The 19,372-nt window shown below is 43.8% G+C and overlaps 1 pseudogene; it reads right to left on the bottom strand.

Annotated features, from left to right (window-relative positions):
• Positions 1-217: 217 nt before the first annotated feature.
• The window catches only part of LOC132867694 (zinc finger protein ZFP2-like), a 99,042-nt pseudogene continuing 79,887 nt past the window's right edge, over positions 218-19,372 (bottom strand).

The raw sequence follows: 19,372 nt of genomic DNA, 5'->3' as shown, positions 1-19,372 counted from the left end.
ACATTAAACTCCTGATCCGTAATAATTCTATGAACAATTAGTCTCATGCTACAGTACTACACTGATAATAGTTACAGTTGAATCATTATTTATATGGTGGTAATTAATGACTACATAATAACTACATAAGATCAAAAGAAAACATTAATAGTCTTGTTTAAAAATCATTAAGATTGTTTTAAAATATGTAGTCCTTTAATATGAACAATTAGGATCAAAGTACAGGACACTTTCAGCAAAAGCATGAATAAAAAACATTTAATTTGACAACTTTAAATCATGCAAGGTCGCGGGGTTATTGCACTTGTGGGTTTTAAATGTAACTCAATAAGTAAAACTCTTCCCACACTGAGCAGTGATACGGCTTCTCTCCTGTGTGAATGCGCTGGTGTGTTTGGAGAGTAGTCTGATGAGTAAAACTCTTCCCACACTGTGAGCAGTGATACGGCTTCTTTCCTGTGTGAATGCGCTGGTGTGTTTGGAGATCACTCTGATGAGTAAAATTCTTTCTGCACCCGTGAGCAGTGAAATGGTTTCTCTCCTGTGTGAATGCGCTGGTGTGTTTTGAGAGTACTCTGCTGAGTAAAACTCTTTCCACACTGTGAGCAGTGATACGGCTTTTCTCCTGTGTGAATGCGCTGGTGTTGTTGGAGATGACTCTGATGAGTAAAACTCTTCCCACACTGTGAGCAGTGATACGGCTTCTCTCCTGTGTGAATACGCTGGTGTGTTTGGAGAGCACTCTGACGAGTAAAACTCTTTCCACACTGTGAGCAGTGATACGGCTTCACTCCTGTGTGAATGTGCTGGTGTTGTTGGAGATTACTCTGATGAGTAAAACTCTTCCCACACTGTGAGCAGTGATATGGTTTCTCTCCTGTGTGAATGCGCTGGTGTGTTTGGAGATCACTCTGATGAGTAAAACTCTTTCCGCACCGTGAGCAGTGAAACGGCTTCTCTCCTGTGTGAATGCGCTGGTGTGTTTTGAGAGTAGTATCATGAGTAAAACTCTTTCCACACTGTGAGCAGTGATACGGCTTCTCTCCTGTGTGAATGCGCTGGTGTTTTTTGAGAGTAGTATCATGAGTAAAACTCTTCCCACACTGTAAGCAGTGATACGGCTTCTCTCCTGTGTGAATGCGCTGGTGTTTTTGGAGATTACTATGACAAGTAAAACTTTTTCCACACTGTGAGCAGTGATACGGCTTCACTCCTGTGTGAATGCGCTGGTGTTGATGGAGAGCACTCTGAAGAGTAAAACTTTTTCCACACTGTGAACAGTGATACGGCTTCACTCCTGTGTGAATGCGCTGATGTTTTTGGAGATAAATTTGAAGAGTAAAACTCTTTCCACATTGTGAGCAGTGATGCGGCTTCTCTCCTGTGTGAATGCGCTGGTGTTTTTGGAGATGACTCTGACGAGTAAAACTCTTTCCACACTGTGAGCAGTGATATGGCTTCTCTCCTGTGTTAATGTGCTGGTGTCGTTGGAGAGCACTCTGTTCAGTAAAATTCTTCCCACACTGTGAGCAGTCATGTGGCTTTACTCCTTTGTGACTGCACTGGTTCCATTTGAGTGCATTCTGATGACCAAAACTCTTTCCACAGTCTGAGCTGTGGTGAATTTCCTTCTCTACATCATTATGAGAAGTGTCAGAACTGAGAGTATCAGTTGATGTTGGCTGACTACTGGAGCATTTGGAGGGGATTTGAAGTTCATATTTAATCTCTCTTGATTCCTGAAGTCTCTCATACTCTTCATTGTGGCATCTCTGGATGCACTGGTCAAGGTAAATTTGAGATGCACAGGAACGAGGACATGTGGAACAGGAAAAGACTTGCAGCAAAGTGTTCTTTACTTCTGGGGAAGTGAAAGGACAAAAGTATCAGAAATTTTACATGAAATGCAACAAGATTATAAAATCTAACCACAGTAACCTAATGTAAGGGAGCATTTTTACTGAACCTCAAACTTTCAAGATTCTACATGAAGACTGAGGAGAAAAAAAAAGTTTGAGGACAAAGATACAGCAGCCTCTAGCTAGGAATACTTGTAGATCCAATAAGGTGCTGGTACAACAGCTAGGCACAGCACTGGTCATAGCCCCATGGGTCAGACTGACTAAGGGGGAGTAGTTGGTTTCTGTTTGAGACAGTGCCTTGGAAACATATGACATTATGTTGTTACAGTGACTTGAAAAAGTATTCATACCCCTTGAACTTTTTCACATTTTTCCACCTTACAACCACGAACTTAAGTTTTTTATTGAGATTTTATGTGATAGACCAACACAGAGTAGCACATAATTGTGAAGTGAAACAAAAATGATAAATGGTCTTCAAAATTTTAAACAAATAAAAATCTGAAAAAGGTGGTGTGCGTTAGTATTCAGCCCCCTGTACTCTGATACCTCTAAATACAATCCAGTGCAATCAATTGCCTTCAGAAGTCATCTAATTAGTTAATAGAGTCCTACTGTGCACAGGCGCAGATAGAGGGGGGGACGGGGGGGATTCGACCCACCCAGATTTAAATTCACCTCGTTCGGTCCCCCCCACTTATAGGGAGGACAAAAACGTCTATGCTGTCTTTCTTTGCATAAGGCAAACCTCACGGAAAAATCAAAAGACTAATTACCATTCGGTTTATTGAGGTGCACAGCAGTATATACATAGTTGCAACTGCGCAGACTGCACAGGTTGCGAGCTCGAGCTTGGTTGCTATGGTTACCCACAAGTTTGACAGGCATATCGGGGACAGCTCCTCCTAGTTCAGGACCCCAACACGGCATGATGAAGGGTGCCAAAAGGCAGAAAACGATTGCATCGTTTAAAAAAAAAAAAACGACTAAGTAAACTGTGCCTTACTTTATCATATCACCTTGCAATTTTTTGATAGTCTGTTCAAAGTAATGTCGTAGTGAAAGTAAAATCGTACGGAGTAGAGATGCCTTTCTGGTAGCCTCCTTCTTTCGGTGGTAGCCTGTAGATACAGTGCTCAGAAGGCAGTTTTAATGTTTAATCTGGCGTTCCCTGGCATAATTTCAGCGAGCATATTGTTTCATAAGGAAACTTTGTGAAGAGTTGTTAACTGACTGCCGCTCAGGCATAGTTAGAAAGTCAGGATGCACTGGTTTACACTGTACACACACACACACATAGCCCAGCCTCTCGCTATGTTTAACAGTTGGAACTTAGCGGTTTTAAAACTAGTTTTGCAGTTTTGCAATTTCTGTGCGTGATGATAATGTGTAAACTTTGGATTTCCATAGGCTATGTTAAAATGTTATCATTGTCCTGGCCTGCAGGTAGTTCCTGGTGATGGCAGTGAGGGAGGTGAAATAACATGTATACACACTACCGTTCAAAAGTTTGGGGTCACCCAGACAATTTTGTGTTTTCCATGAAAAAAGTCACACTTTTATTTACCACCATAAGTTGTAAAATGAATAGAAAATATAGTCAAGACATTTTTCTGGCCATTTTGAGCATTTAATCGACCCCACAAATGTGATGCTCCAGAAACTCAATCTGCTCAAAGGAAGGTCAGTTTTATAGCTTCTCTAAAGAGCTAAACTGTTTTCAGCTGTGGTAACATGATTGCACAAGGGCTTTCTAATCATCCATTAGCCTTCTGAGGCAATGAACAAACACATTGTACCATTAGAACACTGGAGTGATAGTTGCTGGAAATGGGCCTCTATACACCTATGGAGATATTGCACCAAAAACCAGACATTTGCAGCTAGAATAGTCATTTACCACATTAGCAATGTATAGAGTGTATTTCTGATTAGTTTAAAGTGATCTTCATTGAAAAGAACAGTGCTTTTCTTTCAAAAATAAGGACATTTCAAAGTGACCCAAAACTTTTGAACGGTAGTATATATATATATATATATATATATATATATATACACACATACACACACATACAAAAAAAAAAAATCTCCTTCTCACCCCCGGCGGGGGGGTGGTATCCATGTCATCCTCAAGCTCGGGTCCTCTACCAGAGGCCTGGGAGTTTGAGGGTTCTGCGCGGTATCTTCAATGTTCCTAGGACTGCGCTCTTCTGGACTGAGGCTTCAGATGTTGTTCCTGGGATTTGCTGGAGCCACTCTCCCAGTTTGGGGGTTACTGCCCCAAGTGCCCCCACTATCACGGGGACCACGCAACCCTTGACCTTCCACATCCGTTCCAGCTGCTCTTTCAACCCTTGATACTTCTCAAGTTTCTCATGTTCCTTCTTCCTGATGTTGGCGTCAGCTGGGATCGCCACATCTATCACCACCACCCTCTTCTGCTCTTTGTCCACCACCACTATGTCCAGTTGGTTAGCCAGGATCTGTTTGTCAGTCTGGAAGCTGAAGTCCCACAGAACCTTGGCCCTGTTGTTCTCAGCCACCTTCTGTGGTATGGCCCATTGGGACTTGGGTACTTCTATTCCATACTGGTTGCAGATGTTCCTGTATACTATCCCAGCCACTTGGTTGTGCCTCTCCATGTACGCTGATCCAGCTAGCATCTTACACCCTGCTACTATGTGCTGGACTGTTTCAGGGGCTTCTTTGCACAGTCTGCATCTTGGGTCTGATCTACTCTGGTAGATCCTGGCCTCTATGGCTCTTGTGCTTATGGCCTGTTCTTGCGCTGCCATGATTAGTGCCTCTGTGCTGTCTGTCAGTCCTGCATTATCCAGCCACTGGTAGGATTTCTTGATATCAGCCACTTCCTCCTTTGGCCAGTTTATGATACCAGCGGGGTATCTGATGACTGGTAGTGCGTACATGTTGATGGCTCGGACCTTGTTCTTACCATTCAGCTGACTTTTTAGGACCTGCCTTACTCTCTGGAGGTATTTGGCTGTGGTTGACTTCCTTGTGGCCTCTTCATGGTTTACATTAGCCTGTGGGATGCCAAGGTACTTGTAGCTGTCTTGGATATCACCTATGTTGCCCTCTGGTAGGTCAATCCCCTCAGTCAGGATCATCTTGCCTCTCTTTGAGACCATCCGGCCACACTTGTCCAATCCGAATGACATCCCTATGTCATCGCTGTAGATCCGGGTGGTGTGGATCAGCGAGTCTATTTCTCGCTCGTTCCTGGCATACAGCTTGATGTCATCCATGTAGAGCAGGTGGCTGATTGTTGCCCCACTACGGAATCGGTACCCGTAGCCGCTCTTCGTGATGATCCGACTGAGGGGGTTCAGGCCTATGCAGAACAGCAGTGGTGATAGCGCATCTCCTTGGTATATGCCGCACTTGATGTTGACTTGGGCAATGGGTTTTGAGTTGGCCTCTAGGGTTGTTTTCCACATTTCCATTGAGTTCTGGATGAAGGTCCTTAGGTTCCTGTTGATCTTATACAGTTCCAGACATTCCAGTATCCATGTGTGTGGCATTGAGTCATAGGCTTTCTTGTAGTCAATCCAGGCAGTGCACAGGTTGGTCTGTCTCTTCTTACAGTCTCGGGCAACTGTTCTATCGACCAGTAGCTGGTGCTTGGCTCCTCTGGTGTTACTGCCAATTCCTTTCTGTGCCTCACTCATGTATTGAGCCACATGCTTACTCATTTTTGCCGCAATGATGCCTGACAGGGCCTTCCATGTTGTGCAGAGACAGGTAGTTGGCCGGTAGTTGGATGGGATGGGTCCCTTCTGGGGGTCCTTCATGATTAGGACTGTCCTGCCTTGGGTTAGCCATTCTGGGTGGGTTCCATCCCTCAGCAGCTGGTTCATCTGTGCTGCTAGGCGTTCATGGAGTGCAGTTAGCTTCTTCAGCCAGTACGTATGGATCATATCGGGGCCTGGTGCTGTCCAGCTCTTCATCTTTGACACTCTTTCTTGGACATCTGCCATTGAGATGGTTACTGGTTCTTGTTCTGGGAGGTTGCTGTGGTCAGCTCTTAGGTCCACTAACCATTGGGCCTCGGTGTTGTGTGATGCCTTTCTTTCCCATATGTCTTTCCAGTATTTTTCCACCTCAGCTCTTGGTGGGTCTGACCGGTTGTTGTTCCCCTGCCACTGAGAGTACACCTTGGCTGGTTCAGTGGAGAACAGCTTGTTTATTCTCCTGGCCTCTCCCTCCTTGGTGTATCTCTTCAACCGGGTGGCCAGAGCTGTTAGTCGCTGTTTGGCAGTTTCGAGTGCCTCTGGTATGGAGAGTGAGTTGTACTTCCTGGGTGCCCCTTTATTCACCATGTTCCCTTTCTGTAGTTCAGCTAGCTGGCTAACTTCTCTCCGTGCTGCCTTTATCTTGGCCTCTAATCGTCTCTTCCATGGTGGATACTGTTTGTTATGTCCCAAGCCCACCTTGTGTCCAAGCATCTCCATGATTACTGTTGCTGTACTGTGTATCAGCTTGTTGGTCTCAGTGATGGTTCTTGTGGAGATTGTCTTCAGAGCAGCATTCACATCTACTAGTAGATCTTCTGAAGGTACTTGGCAACTCAGCATCGGTATTCGTCGGGGGCTCCAGGTTTCCAGTTGGGTCATGATCTTCCTTCTCAGGTCAGCAGCTCTTGTGTTGAGGCTGTTAGCTGTTGGGGCTTGGTACCCAATCTCTGGTTGTGGGGATGATGACATCTCCCCGCTGACCTGTCTTCCTGGCTCCCCCTTGCCGTAGCATTGTTGTTGTATTTCATTAATCTCTAGTTGTGATAGTAGATTTCGATTATGGATGTTGGAACACTGGGCTAATAGCTGTTTCTTTGTTAGCCTTGATTGTGGGTTTCGAAGTATCCAATGGTCCCACATTTGCTGCATGTATCCCCTCTCTCTGGGATTGCTTGTATAGTAGCATTCCAGCAAATCCGTATTTTCTGTCCTCGTCCATCGATGTCTTGTTCCAGTAGCCCATTTCTCATCAGTTTGCCCTGGTTCCCTAGCAACTGACGCAGACCTTGTTGACCCGAGCGACGTCTGAGCCGGTATGACTCTATCAGTTATGTCTTCACTCATTCCTGAGGTAGGCTGATATATCATGAGGGGTTTTGCCTAAGGACCCTTACTGGATGATGTTTTGCCCCGACCGGGGTTCAAACCCCGATCTCCTGCGTCGTAGTCAGTGAGCGTTACCACTGCATATATATATATATATATATATATATATATATATATATATATATATATACATACATACATACATACATACACATACAAAATGGAATCATTTGCTGACAGCTCAGTCCCCCCCAGTTCAAATATCCTATCTGTGCCCCTGCTACTGTGTGTAATTTACTCTCAGCATAAATACACTTGTTCTGTGAAGACCTCAGTGGTTTGTTAGAGAACACTGAAGAACAAACAGCATCATGAAGACCAAAGAACTCACCAGACAGGTCAGGGATAAAGTTCTGGAGAAGTTTAAAGCAGGAAGAAGAAGTCAGTCCCATATAAGTTTTCCGTACGTTGGGGAGAGTGCCTGTTAGAGAGCATACTCTGTCTAGGCCACAGCATAGTGAGGTAGGGTGGCCAGTTCCTTTCCTCACCGCCTTTTGACTTCCCCCAGTGTTTCCACCAGGTCCCCATTCACTGCTGGGTGGACAGGAGGCGAGCCCCAGATCACCGTCCGAGATGAGGCTCGAACCGGGGACCGTTCGCTTAGTGGTCAAGCACTCTAACCACTTGGCCACTTCGCCTCTTTTAAAGCAGGGTTAGGTTATAAAAAAATATCCCAAGCTCTGAACATCTCAGGAAGCACTGTTCAATCCATCATTCAAAAATGGAAAAAAGTATGGCACAACTTCAAACCTACCAAGACATGGCCATCCACGTAAACTGACGGAGCGAGCAAGGAGAGCACTGGTCAGAGAAGCAGCCAAGAGGCCCATGATCACTCTGGAGGAGCTGCAGAAATCCACAGCTCAGGTGGGAGAATCTGTGCACAGGACAACTATAAGTCGTACACTTCACAAATCTCACCTTTTTGGAAGAGTGGCAAGAAGGAAGCCATTGTTGAAAGACAGGCATAAGAAGCCATGTAGGGGACACAGCAAACATGTGGAAGAAGGTGCTTTGGTCAGACGAGACCAAAGGTGAACTTTTTGGCCAAAACACAAAGCGCTATGTGTGGCGGAAAACTAACACTGCTCATCACCCTGCACACACCATCTCCACTGTGAAACATGGTGGTGGCAGCATCATGCTATGGGGATGCTTTTCTTCAGCAGGGACAGGGAAGCTAGTCAGAGTTGATGGGAAGATGGATGGAGCTAAATACAGGGCAATCCTGGAAGAAAACTTGTTGGAGGCTGCAAAAGACTTGAGACTGGGAAGGAGATTCACCTTCCAGCAAGACAATGACCCTAAACATACAGCCAGAGCTACAATGGAATGGTTTAGATCAAAGAATATTCATGTGTTAGAATGGCCCAGTCAAAGTCCAGACCTAAATCCCACTGAGCATCTGTGGCAAGGCTTGAAAATTGCTGTTCACAGACGCTCTCCATCCGATCTGGCTGAGCTTGAGCTATTTTGCAAAGAAGAAATGGGCAAAAATTTCAGTGTCTAGATATGCAAAGCTGGTAGAGACATACCATACCACAAAAGACTTGCAGCTGTAATTGCAGCAAAAGGTGGCTCTACAAAGTATTGACGCAGGAGGGCTGAATACTAATGCCAATCACATTTTTCAGATTTTTGTTTAAAATTTTGAAGACCATTTATTATTTTCATTTCACTTCACAATTATGTGCTACTCTGTGTTGGTCTATCACATAAAATCTCAATAAAAAACTTTTAGGTTCGTGGTTGTAAGGTGGAAAAATGTGAAAAAGTTGAAGGGGTATGAATACTTTTGCAAGGCACTGTATAATGTTAAGTCTAGGTAATGGCAAGCCAAGCCTTATTTACATCTCGTCCAGGATTAATAAGGAGACTCAGCCCGAGGATTCAAGGTTCTGAAACATGGGCCTTATTTATCCATCTGGTTATGAATAGATTTGTCTCAAAGCATTTACACAAGAAAGTCTTTATTTTTACATATGGATTGTCATATTTAAAATGCTTATTGATTTCAATTAAACACACATTTAATGAAATTAAATTTTGTGGGATTTTGTGAAACCCACTTGATTCATATTAATTTAAATGGTGAAAGAAAGAAAGCCAGTATCCATAAATTAAGACATAAGAATAGCCATACAGAATTGCAGGAATATAAAAAAAGGGACACACTGCAACGGTTCAAATGGCATTCAAATCAGTCTGCAACAGTATAGAGGTTTTGCACCATCACATGACCCCCATAGCAATGGTACCTACACCGCCATGACAGTAGGCATGCTTGTAGTGCTTCATTCAGATGAGTTAGTTGTTATTGATCAGTATGGGAAGGTTTTGCTGTGTTTTTGTATGTGCAAATTGTTCTGAATGAAACAGACATCAAATGTTTTAATTTACCAAAAGTAATTTTTCATCAGGGGAAACAAAATAGAGAGATTTCTACAACCCCGATTCCAAAAAAGTTGGGACAAAGTACAAATTGTAAATAAAAACGGAATGCAATGATGTGGAAGTTTCAAAATTCCATATTTTATTCAGAATAGAACATAGATGACACATCAAATGTTTAAACTGAGAAAATGGATCATTTAAAGAGAAAAATTAGGTGATTTTAAATTTCATGACAACACCACATCTCAAAAAAGTTGGGACAAGGCCATGTTTACCACTGTGAGACATCCCCTTTTCTCTTTACAACAGTCTGTAAACGTCTGGGGACTGAGGAGACAAGTTGCTCAAGTTTAGGGATAGGAATGTTAACCCATTCTTGCATAATGTAGGATTCTAGTCGCTCAACTGTCTTAGTTTTTTTTTGTCGTATCGTCCGTTTTATGATGCACCAAATGTTTTCTATGGGTGAAAGATCTGGACTGCAGGCTGGCCAGTTCAGTACCCAGACCCTTATTCTATGCAGCCATGATGCTGTAATTGATGCAGTATGCGGTTTGGCATTGTCATGTTGGAAAACGCAAGGTCTTCCCTGAAAGAGACGTCGTCTGGATGGGAGCATATGTTGCTCTAGAACCTGGATATACCTTTCAGCATTGATGGTGTCTTTCCAGATGTGTAAGCTGCTCATGCCACACGCACTAATGCAACCCCATACCATCAGAGATGCAGGCTTCTGAACTGAGCGCTGATAACAACTTGGGTCATCGTCCTCCTCTTTCATCCGAATGACACGGCATCCCTGATTTCCATAAAGAACTTCAAATTTTGATTCGTCTGACCACAGAACAGTTTTCCATTTTGCCACAGTCCATTTTAAATGAGCCTTGGCCCAGAGAAGACGTCTGCGCTTCTGGAGCATGTTTAGATACGGCTTCTTCTTTGAACTATAGAGTTTTAGCTGGCAACGGCGGATGGCACAGTGAATTGTGTTCACACACAATGCTCTCTGGAAATATTCCTGAGCCCATTTTGTGATTTCCAATACAGAAGCATGCCTGTACAGTATGTGATGCAGTGCCGTCTAAGGGCCAGAAGATCACGGGCACCCAGTATAGTTTTCCGGCATTGACCCTTACGCACAGAGATCCTTCCAGATTCTCTGAATCTTTTGATGATATTATGCACTGTAGATGATGATATGTTCAAACTCTTTGCAATTTTACACTGTCGAACTCCTTTCTGATATTGCTCCACTATTTGTCAGCGCAGAATTAGGGGGATTGGTGATCCTCTTCCCATCTTTACTTCTGAGAGCCGCTGCCACTCCAAGATGCTCTTTTTATACCCAGTCATGTTAATGACCTATTGCCAATTGACCTAATGAGTTGCAATTTGGTCTTCCAGCTGTTCCTTTTTTGTACCTTTAACTTTTCCAGCCTCTTATTGCCCCGTCCCAACCTTTTTGAGATGTGTTGCTGTCATGAAATTTCAAATGAGCCAATATTTGGCATGAAATTTCAAAAATGTCTCACTTTCGACATTTGATATGTTGTCTATGTTCTACTGTGAATACAATATCAGTTTTTGAGATTTGTAAATTATTGCATTGCGTTTTTATTTACAATTTGTACTTTGTCCCAACTTTTTTGGAATCGGGGTTGTAGGATGAAAGTGGAGCAAAGGAAAAAAAACTGAAGGGGGGGGGCCAACGTCCCCCGAAAATATTTTAATAACATAACACACAAAACCCTGCATTCTAGTGCATTTTAGTACTTATTTTCACTAAAACAAGTTATAACTTTTATTTAAGCCTTTTCTTTCATGTACATTAATGATTAACATGTCAAAAATCTCATTATCTCTAGCCGCTTTATCCTATTCTACAGGGTTGCAGGCAAGCTGGAGCCTATCCCAGCTGACTACGGGCAAAAGGCAGGGTACACCCTGGACAAGTCACCAGGTCATCACAGGGCTGACACATAGACGCAGACAACCATTCACGCTCACACCTACGGTCAATTTAGAGTCACCAGTTAACCTAACCTGCATGTCTTTGGACTGTGGGGGAAACCGGAGCACCCGGAGGAAACCCACACGGACACGGGGAGAACATGCAAACTCCACACCCTCGCCGGCCACCGGGCTCGAACCCGGACCTTCTTGCTGTGAGGCGACAGCGCTAACCACTACACCACCGTGCCGCCCCATGTCAAAAATATCAAATTTAATTCCCCTAGTTCATGAGTAATTTTCAGGAGTGCATTTAGAAAATGCAGTGATTTTCCTGGCTACACAGTTAATTACTTTGAAAAAAAATCAGACAGTTGAAGTTAAACTCAGCAAAATCCCAAAACAGTACTGTTAAAAAGTAAAGGTCTGTTAGAGTTTCTAAAGCTTTCAATTTTCAATGTTGGGGACATTGAGCCTCGTTTATCAATATTTTAGTAGAGTTGTGCGTTTGCATAAGCTAAAGTGAACTAAAAATTTCTAATTCATATTTATGCGAGTTGAAGCCAATTGTTTACATTAGTTCGTATTGTCTGTAAATTTAAACACACCAATGAATACCAAATTTCTCATATAAATCAGGGGCGTAGGGTGTGTGTGTCACACACTGACTGGCAGCCTGAGTACATTATGTAACAAAACCATTGCTAGTTTTAGGCAGCTTAGAAACCGGCTCTTCCATTATTGCTGTTTCTTCCACGTTTTCTTGATGATGTGTTCTAGAAACAGCACTAAAACTTAGCTTCGAAGCCACAAAATGCAACTTTGATGGGGAAAAAATATATATATAATAAATTGCTTACCTCTCTTCATGTCGAAAGAAGGAGGAAAGTTTTGCTTGTTTTGACATGGCGAATTATTAACATGAGAAAATACTCGTAATTCACAACTAAAAAGACTGCAGCTACACTGGCAGCTTGAAGATGCTTTCTAGTGCGATTGTGTTGCGCTTGCGCAGAATGGTGTCAGTTCTGCACGCCTTAGCATGTGCACCTGAAAGCGCACGCTAACGAGCTCCGGCACGCACGGCAGGAACAAAACACCTGTCTTTAATCAATGAACTATGTTTGGGCTATTTAAGGACTGCGCCCATGTAAGGACGATGCGAAGTATTACGCCGCGTCTAGGAATGCGAAAAATCCGAAAAATAAATTTCTCCATTCGGAAAACTAGAGATTTAAGAGTTTTGCCAAATATCCGGATTTCCGGGTCATTAGCAGAAAAAATCCGGCGGAAAATCTAAAAACCCGGAATTCTGGGAAATTCCGGAACACTTTCATGACTAGGGTTGTAAATGTAAAAGGGAAAAACGGTGCACAAACATTGGGCGGAACTCTGTGTCCAATCCAATCCAATCCAATCCAATCCAATCCAATCCAATCCAATCTTATTTATAAAGCACAGTTTAAATAAACACAAAGGTTTCCAAAGTGCTGTACAATAAACACAATAAAACTATACAATAAAATAACACCATATAAAAATAAAATACACCAATAAAAAATAAATAATTAAATAGGCTGTCCACTCCAAATAAAATATCTGTGTACATAAAATCAACAACCTACACGGTGTTAAAAGCCAAAGAAAAAAGGTGCATTTTAAGAAGAGTTTTAAAATTAGACAGTGAGGAGACCTGTCTAATGTGCAGTGGCAATGCATCCCATAATTTTGGAGCTGCAACCGAAAAAGCCCGGTCCCCTCTGAGCTTCAGCCTAGTCTTGGGAACTCTCAGGAGCAGCTGATCAGCTGACCTGAGAGCTTGGCTGGGTGTATAGGGGTATAGCAGCTCAGAGAGGTATGATGGAGCAAGACCATTTAAAGATTTAAAAACAAATAAAAGAATTTTAAAATGAATTCTAAAATGAATGGGTAGCCAGTGGAGCAAAGCTAAAATCGGTAAAATGTGCTCAAATTTCCTTGTGCCAGTTAAAAGACGTGCAGCTGCATTTTGTATTAGTTGAAGATGTGCAATGGATGACCCACTGACCCCCATATAAAGTGCATTGCAGTAATCTAGCTGAGTGGTCACAAAGGCATGAATTACTGTTTTAAAATGCTGTCTGGGTAAAAAAGGTTTTATTTTTGCCAACTGCAGCAACTGAAAATAGCTTCCTTTCACTACTGCTTTAATCTGGCTATCAAACTTAAGGTCCCCGTCCACTTTTACCCCCAAATCATTAACTATAGGTTTGGCATATTGTGCCAAGGAACCCAGATTGACTGAGGGAGTCACAGAGGTGCCACCAAAGACCATCACTTCAGTCTTTTTTTCATTAAAATTTAAAAAGTTTAGAGACATCCAAGCCTTGACATCCTCTAAACAATTTAACAATGGCTTAAGGGAGTATGAATCAGCCTTTTTTAGGGGCACATAAATCTGAGTGTCATCAGCATAACAGTGGAAAAGAATGCCATGCTTCCTGAGAATGGAACCAAGTGGAAGAAGATACAAAGAAAATAGAAGAGGGCCCAGCACTGAACTCTGTGGGACCCCACATGAGAGAGGAGCAGTGGAGGACACAGTCACCAAGGCTGACACAAAATGTCCAGTGAGACAGGTAAGACCTGAACCATTCCAATGCCGAGCCCCTGATGCCCACCCACTGCTCCAAACGATCAATCATGGTCATGGTCCACCGTGTCAAAAGCAGCAGTTAAGTCTAGGAGCACAAGGATTACACAGTGACCAGAGTCAATAGCTAAAAAGACGTCATTAAAAACCCTTAAAAGCGCTGATTCTGTGCTATGCAATGTTTTAAAACCAGATTGGAAAATTTCAAGAACATTTTGTTCATTTAAAAAGTCCATGAGCTGAGAGTAGACAATCTTCTCTAATATTTTTGAAAAGGAGGACAGTTTAGAAATTGGCCTAAAATTAGCCATAACAGCAGGATCCAGTCCAGGTTTTTTAATCAGTGGCTGCACAACTGCATGTTTGAAATGTACAGGAACCACTCCTGAGGATAGACTGCTGTTAATGATGCTGTGTAAATATGGCCCCGCAGTGAGGAAAACCTCCTTAAAAAGTTGAGGAGGAACAGGGTCACTGGGTGAGCCTGATGGCTTTAAATGTCCCATAGTCTCCTGCACAAACCGCAGGGTAACTGGTTCAAATGAATCAAAAGTAGCAGAACAGGGTACAAACACTGAGGGGTCATAATCAGGAAGTGAAATAAGTGCTCTAGTAGAGGTGACTTTAGCAGTAAAGAATTGCAAAAAGCTTTCACACACAGAAGGGGAGGGCTCAATTCCCACAGTCTGTGGTGCATTCAGAGCAGAGTTAATCACTTTAAACAGCACACGAGGTTTGTGACAGTTTAAAACAATAATATCAGAAAAATATTTTCTTTTAGCCTCTTTCACAGAGGACTGATAACAACGCCAACAATCCCTCAACATTTGAAAAGACACTTCCAGTTTATCCTTTTTCCATTTATGCTCGGCTCTCCGATCCTGTCTGGCCGCGCGAGTTGTTTCATTCAACCAAGGCTCAGATTTAACTTTACGCTGCCTGCTCTTTAATGGGGCAGCAAAGTCCATAGCAATTTGACAAGTGTCAAGAAACTGTGCGCTAAGAGCCTCTGTATCATTGCACACAGGATCAGGAGTGACAGTTTTGACTGAAGGCGGATGAAAAGCGAGCCGCAGTGGAAGGGTTAATAACCCGGCATTTATGAGCAGGAGCGCGAGTTTTAACTGGGTTACAGCACACAGCGGCTTCAAAAACAACAGGCATATGATCAGAGAAAAACGCTTCACAGACCTCCAAGTTAAAAACAGGCAAACCATATAATAATACAAGATCAAGTGTGTGTCCCTGTACATGTGTCGGGCCCGGTACAGACTGTACAAGATTAAAAGAGTCAATTATATTTAAAAAATCCCTCGCAAGGGGGTTTTCTGGACAACACACATGGATATTAAAATCACCGACAATCAGGACCCTATCATATTTCAGCATAATATCAGCCAAGAACACAGAAGTCAGTTAAAAAGTCTCTGTTGTATTTGGGAGGCCGATAAACCACAGCACACAGCACTGTGTGAGAACTTCCCAGCTCAAACAAACTTAATTCAAAGCTGGCAAAAGCCGATAACAGCGATATCTGTTTACATTTAAAATCGCTTTTAAAAATAGTTGCAATTCCTCCTCCTCAACCAGACATCCGCGGAGAATTAAAATAGCGGCACTCGGCAGGTAAAAGTTCTGTGAAGGCACTGGACTCACCAACACTCAGCCAAGTATCAGTGACAAAGAGAAAGTCCAGATCACGAGATGTGAAGAAATCCTTCGGGACGAATGTTTTGTTCGCAAGCGATCTTGCATTAACCAAGCCAAACCTGGCGGGAGCTGGAGGGTCTGGACGAGCAGCTGACAGTAGGTCCCGGCGGAGAGGCCGCAGGCTTCCCGGATCCACTCCGCGCCAGCGCGGACAAGGAGGGCAGGGACCACGGGGGAGGAACAAATCATCCGAGCCGGTTACCGATACCAGGCAGAGAGCGACAGGGTCCAACCAACGTTGAGAGACACAAAGGCGAGGCATCGCTCCATAACCAACGCAGTCATGACGCACCAACCCGGCCCTCAGCCTCACCAGGCAACCGCCACGCTTACCCCAGCGGCGGCGTTTTCGCCGAGGGAGTGGCGCTGACATGCGGCAGAGGTATGCCGGGATGTCCCACAGAAAGAATGGCAGTGCCTGCTGTCCATGACGATCCAAGTTGGCCAGATCCTTAGCAAAGACTCTCAGATCCAGCAACGTTTGGCGATCATACACCAGCAGAGAGTCAACATCATGTACAACAAGTGCTACAAGCAACAAAAACACACACAGCATTCGGAGCAGCTGATGGCACGCCTCACACACTGGCGCCATCTTCCGCACGTCATCCAACTTGTCAAATGGAGAGGTCAAAAATACTATCATATGCTCACTTCATTTCCACAAAGGTAAGAATTCCAAAAATAAAAATTAATTATTTCAAAACTGCAGCAAGGTGCTCATTCTTATACAGTGAAGTGAACATAAGCGTCAACACAGAGGCTTGTCATTGCCTAACTTTCACTGAGACTTTAAAAGTGCATTTATGGCCCTTTTCCACTACCCTTTTTCAGCTCACTTCAGCTCGCTTCAGCCCGACACGGCTCGCGTTTCGACTACCAAAAACCAGCACGACTCAGCTCGTTTCAGCCCTGCTTAGCCCCTAAAACTCGCACCGTTTTGGAGTGGGGCTGAAGCGAGCCAAGCCGTGCCGAGTGAGGTTGGGGGCGTGAGCAGACACTCCCCTGTGCACTGATTGGTGAGGAGGAGTGTCCTCACATGCCCACACACGCCCCGCGAGCGCGCTGGGATCTGTAAACACCGCAAACCCGGAAGGAGAAGAATTACGAATTACGAGAATTTCTGAAGCCTTACGCGCCTCGCCTCATCTATACGCTCTTGCCAGTATCTGTTGGCGTTGTAGGTGACAACAAGCCACAGCACCAAGACCAGCAACACTAACGACTCCATGTCCTCCATGTTTATTGTTTACTATTCGGGTCGTGAGACTACCGCTGAAAAGATCACTGAATCAGTGACATACAGAGCATCGTGGACGAGTTCGCGGAGCGCAAGGCTCGTCGTATGCCCTTCAAATAATGCGCGCAGTAGGCTATTGGTGTTTTATTATGAGCCATGTACAGTATGTCGCCGAATGTTTTTTTGTTTCTGAGTTACATGTTCGTTTGAAGGACTTAATGTACAAAATAACATAGTTGCACCCCGTAGTGTTGAAATTGGTAAACACAGTGCATTCAGTGAGGTTTGCACCGCCCTCCTTTTATTTCTGACTCTTCCTGTCACCGTTGCAACCTCTGAGCGCTCATTCGTATGCCCTTCAAATAATGTGCACAGTATAGGCTATTGATGTTTTATTATGAGCCATGTACAGTATCCTAATGTTTTTTGTTTCTGAGTTACATGTTCGTTTGAAGGACATGATGTACTAAATAACATATAGTTGCACCCGGTAGTGTTGAAATTGGTAAACACCGCAGTTGCGGACATTTTGTAGCCTAAAATGATGTTATGATAAGCTTTAATAAAGGGCCCGGTCATTTGCCCCGCCCCCGGCCCGGCTCTGACTTGTTCCGCCACTGTCACTGATGTCACTGTTTGCGCTGCTTAACGACATCACCTGACGTCCACCCACTTTCGCTAACTCCACCCAATGTGTCCACCCACTTCCAGCCAGCACGGTTCAGCGCGGTTGTAGTCGAAATGCAACTCCAACAGCCCCGCTCAGCTCGACTCAGCTCGACTCGGCACGGCACGGCACGGCTCAGCCGCGTTTGTAGTGGAAAAGCGGCATTACATTCGGGGGTCCTTCGGAGCACGTTGTGCGCGCACTTGGGACCTGATCATTATGGGAAATTCCCGATGCTGATTTTACTGCAATCAGCATGCTGTTTTCACAGAAACTTTGCAAGTATGCGGTGGTAGACAGATCTAAGTGCAGGAAGAGTGTTTATTAGCAAGCATGATATTTGCAAAAATATAACACAAGCAAAACCAAAAGCTGAGTCATAAACATAGCTTGAATCATGACAGTGATTTAAAGGAACAGTCCACCGTACTTCCATAATGAAATATGTTCTTCTCTGAATTGAGACGAGCTGATCCGTACCTCTCCGAGCTTTGTGCGACCTCCCAGTCAGTCAAACGCGCTGTTACTCCTGTTAGCAATGTAGCTAGGCTCAGCATGGCCAATGGCATTTTTTGGGGCTGTAGTTAGATGCGACCAAACTCTTCCACGTTTTTCCTGTTTACATAGGTTTATATGACCAGTGACATGAAACAAAGTTCAGTTACACAAATTGAAACGTGGCGATTTTCTATGCTATGGAAAGTCCGCACTATAATGACAGGCGTACTAACACCTTCTGCGCGCTTCGACAGCGCATTGATACCTTCACTCCTGTTTTTTTTTCTCTCCCCCGCCCCCCCAACTTCCGTCAATACAACCAACGTGACGGGGGCGGGGGAGAGGGGGAAAACAGGAGTGAAGGTATCAATGCTCTGTCGAAGCGCGCAGAAGGTGTTAGTACGCCTGTCATTATAGTGCGGACTTTCCATAGCATAGAAAATCGCCATGTTTCAATTTGTGTAACTGAACTTTGTTTCATGTCACTGGTCATATAAACCTATGTAAAGAGGAAAAACGTGGAAGAGTTTGGTCGCATCTAACTACAGCCCCAAAAAATACCATTGGCCATGCTGAGCCTAGCTACATTGCTAACAGGAGTAACAGCACGTCTGACTGACTGGGAGGTCGCGCAAAGCTCGGAGAGGTACGGATCAGCTCGTCTCAATTCAGAGAAGAACATATTTCATTATGGAAGTACGGTGGACTGTTCCTTTAAGAAAAAAAAATTCAAAAAGACTGTGTTCTTATATGGGTTTGCCGATTGTTCTCAAATCAGCATCAGATGTTTCCCATAACGAATGGGTCCTGTGAGCGAGCGCAGCTGCTTGAGTGTGTGTAGGCATGACAGTCAAGAGTTCGCCTGCTGCGTGACCACAACTTTTAGTTTGCCTGTATATCGCCAAGCATCATCACCAAAACACCTATTTTTCATTGATAACCCATCGCAAAGCATTGCGAGTTGCAGTGTGACTGTAGCTTTATGCCTATGTTCACGTCACTGTATAAGAATAAGCACCTTGCTAGACTTTGTCTCTTATGCTCATGTTCAACTCTCTGTATAAGACTGAGCACCTCACTGCACTTCGTATGTTTGCGAGCCATTTTTCCCTTCTACGTTTTCAAATCTTTCTCGTTTTTTCCCCCCGATGATGAATTACTTTTGGTAAATTAAAAAAATCTGATGTCTTTTGTTTCATTCAGAATGATTTACACATCCAAAAACACAGCAAAATCTTCCCATACTGATCAATAACAACTAACTCATCTGAATGAAGC

This window comes from Neoarius graeffei, chromosome 19 (genome assembly GCF_027579695.1).
Source record: "Neoarius graeffei isolate fNeoGra1 chromosome 19, fNeoGra1.pri, whole genome shotgun sequence".
Lineage (NCBI taxonomy): Eukaryota > Metazoa > Chordata > Actinopteri > Siluriformes > Ariidae > Neoarius > Neoarius graeffei.
This window is presented reverse-complemented; position numbering and strand designations above follow the sequence as displayed.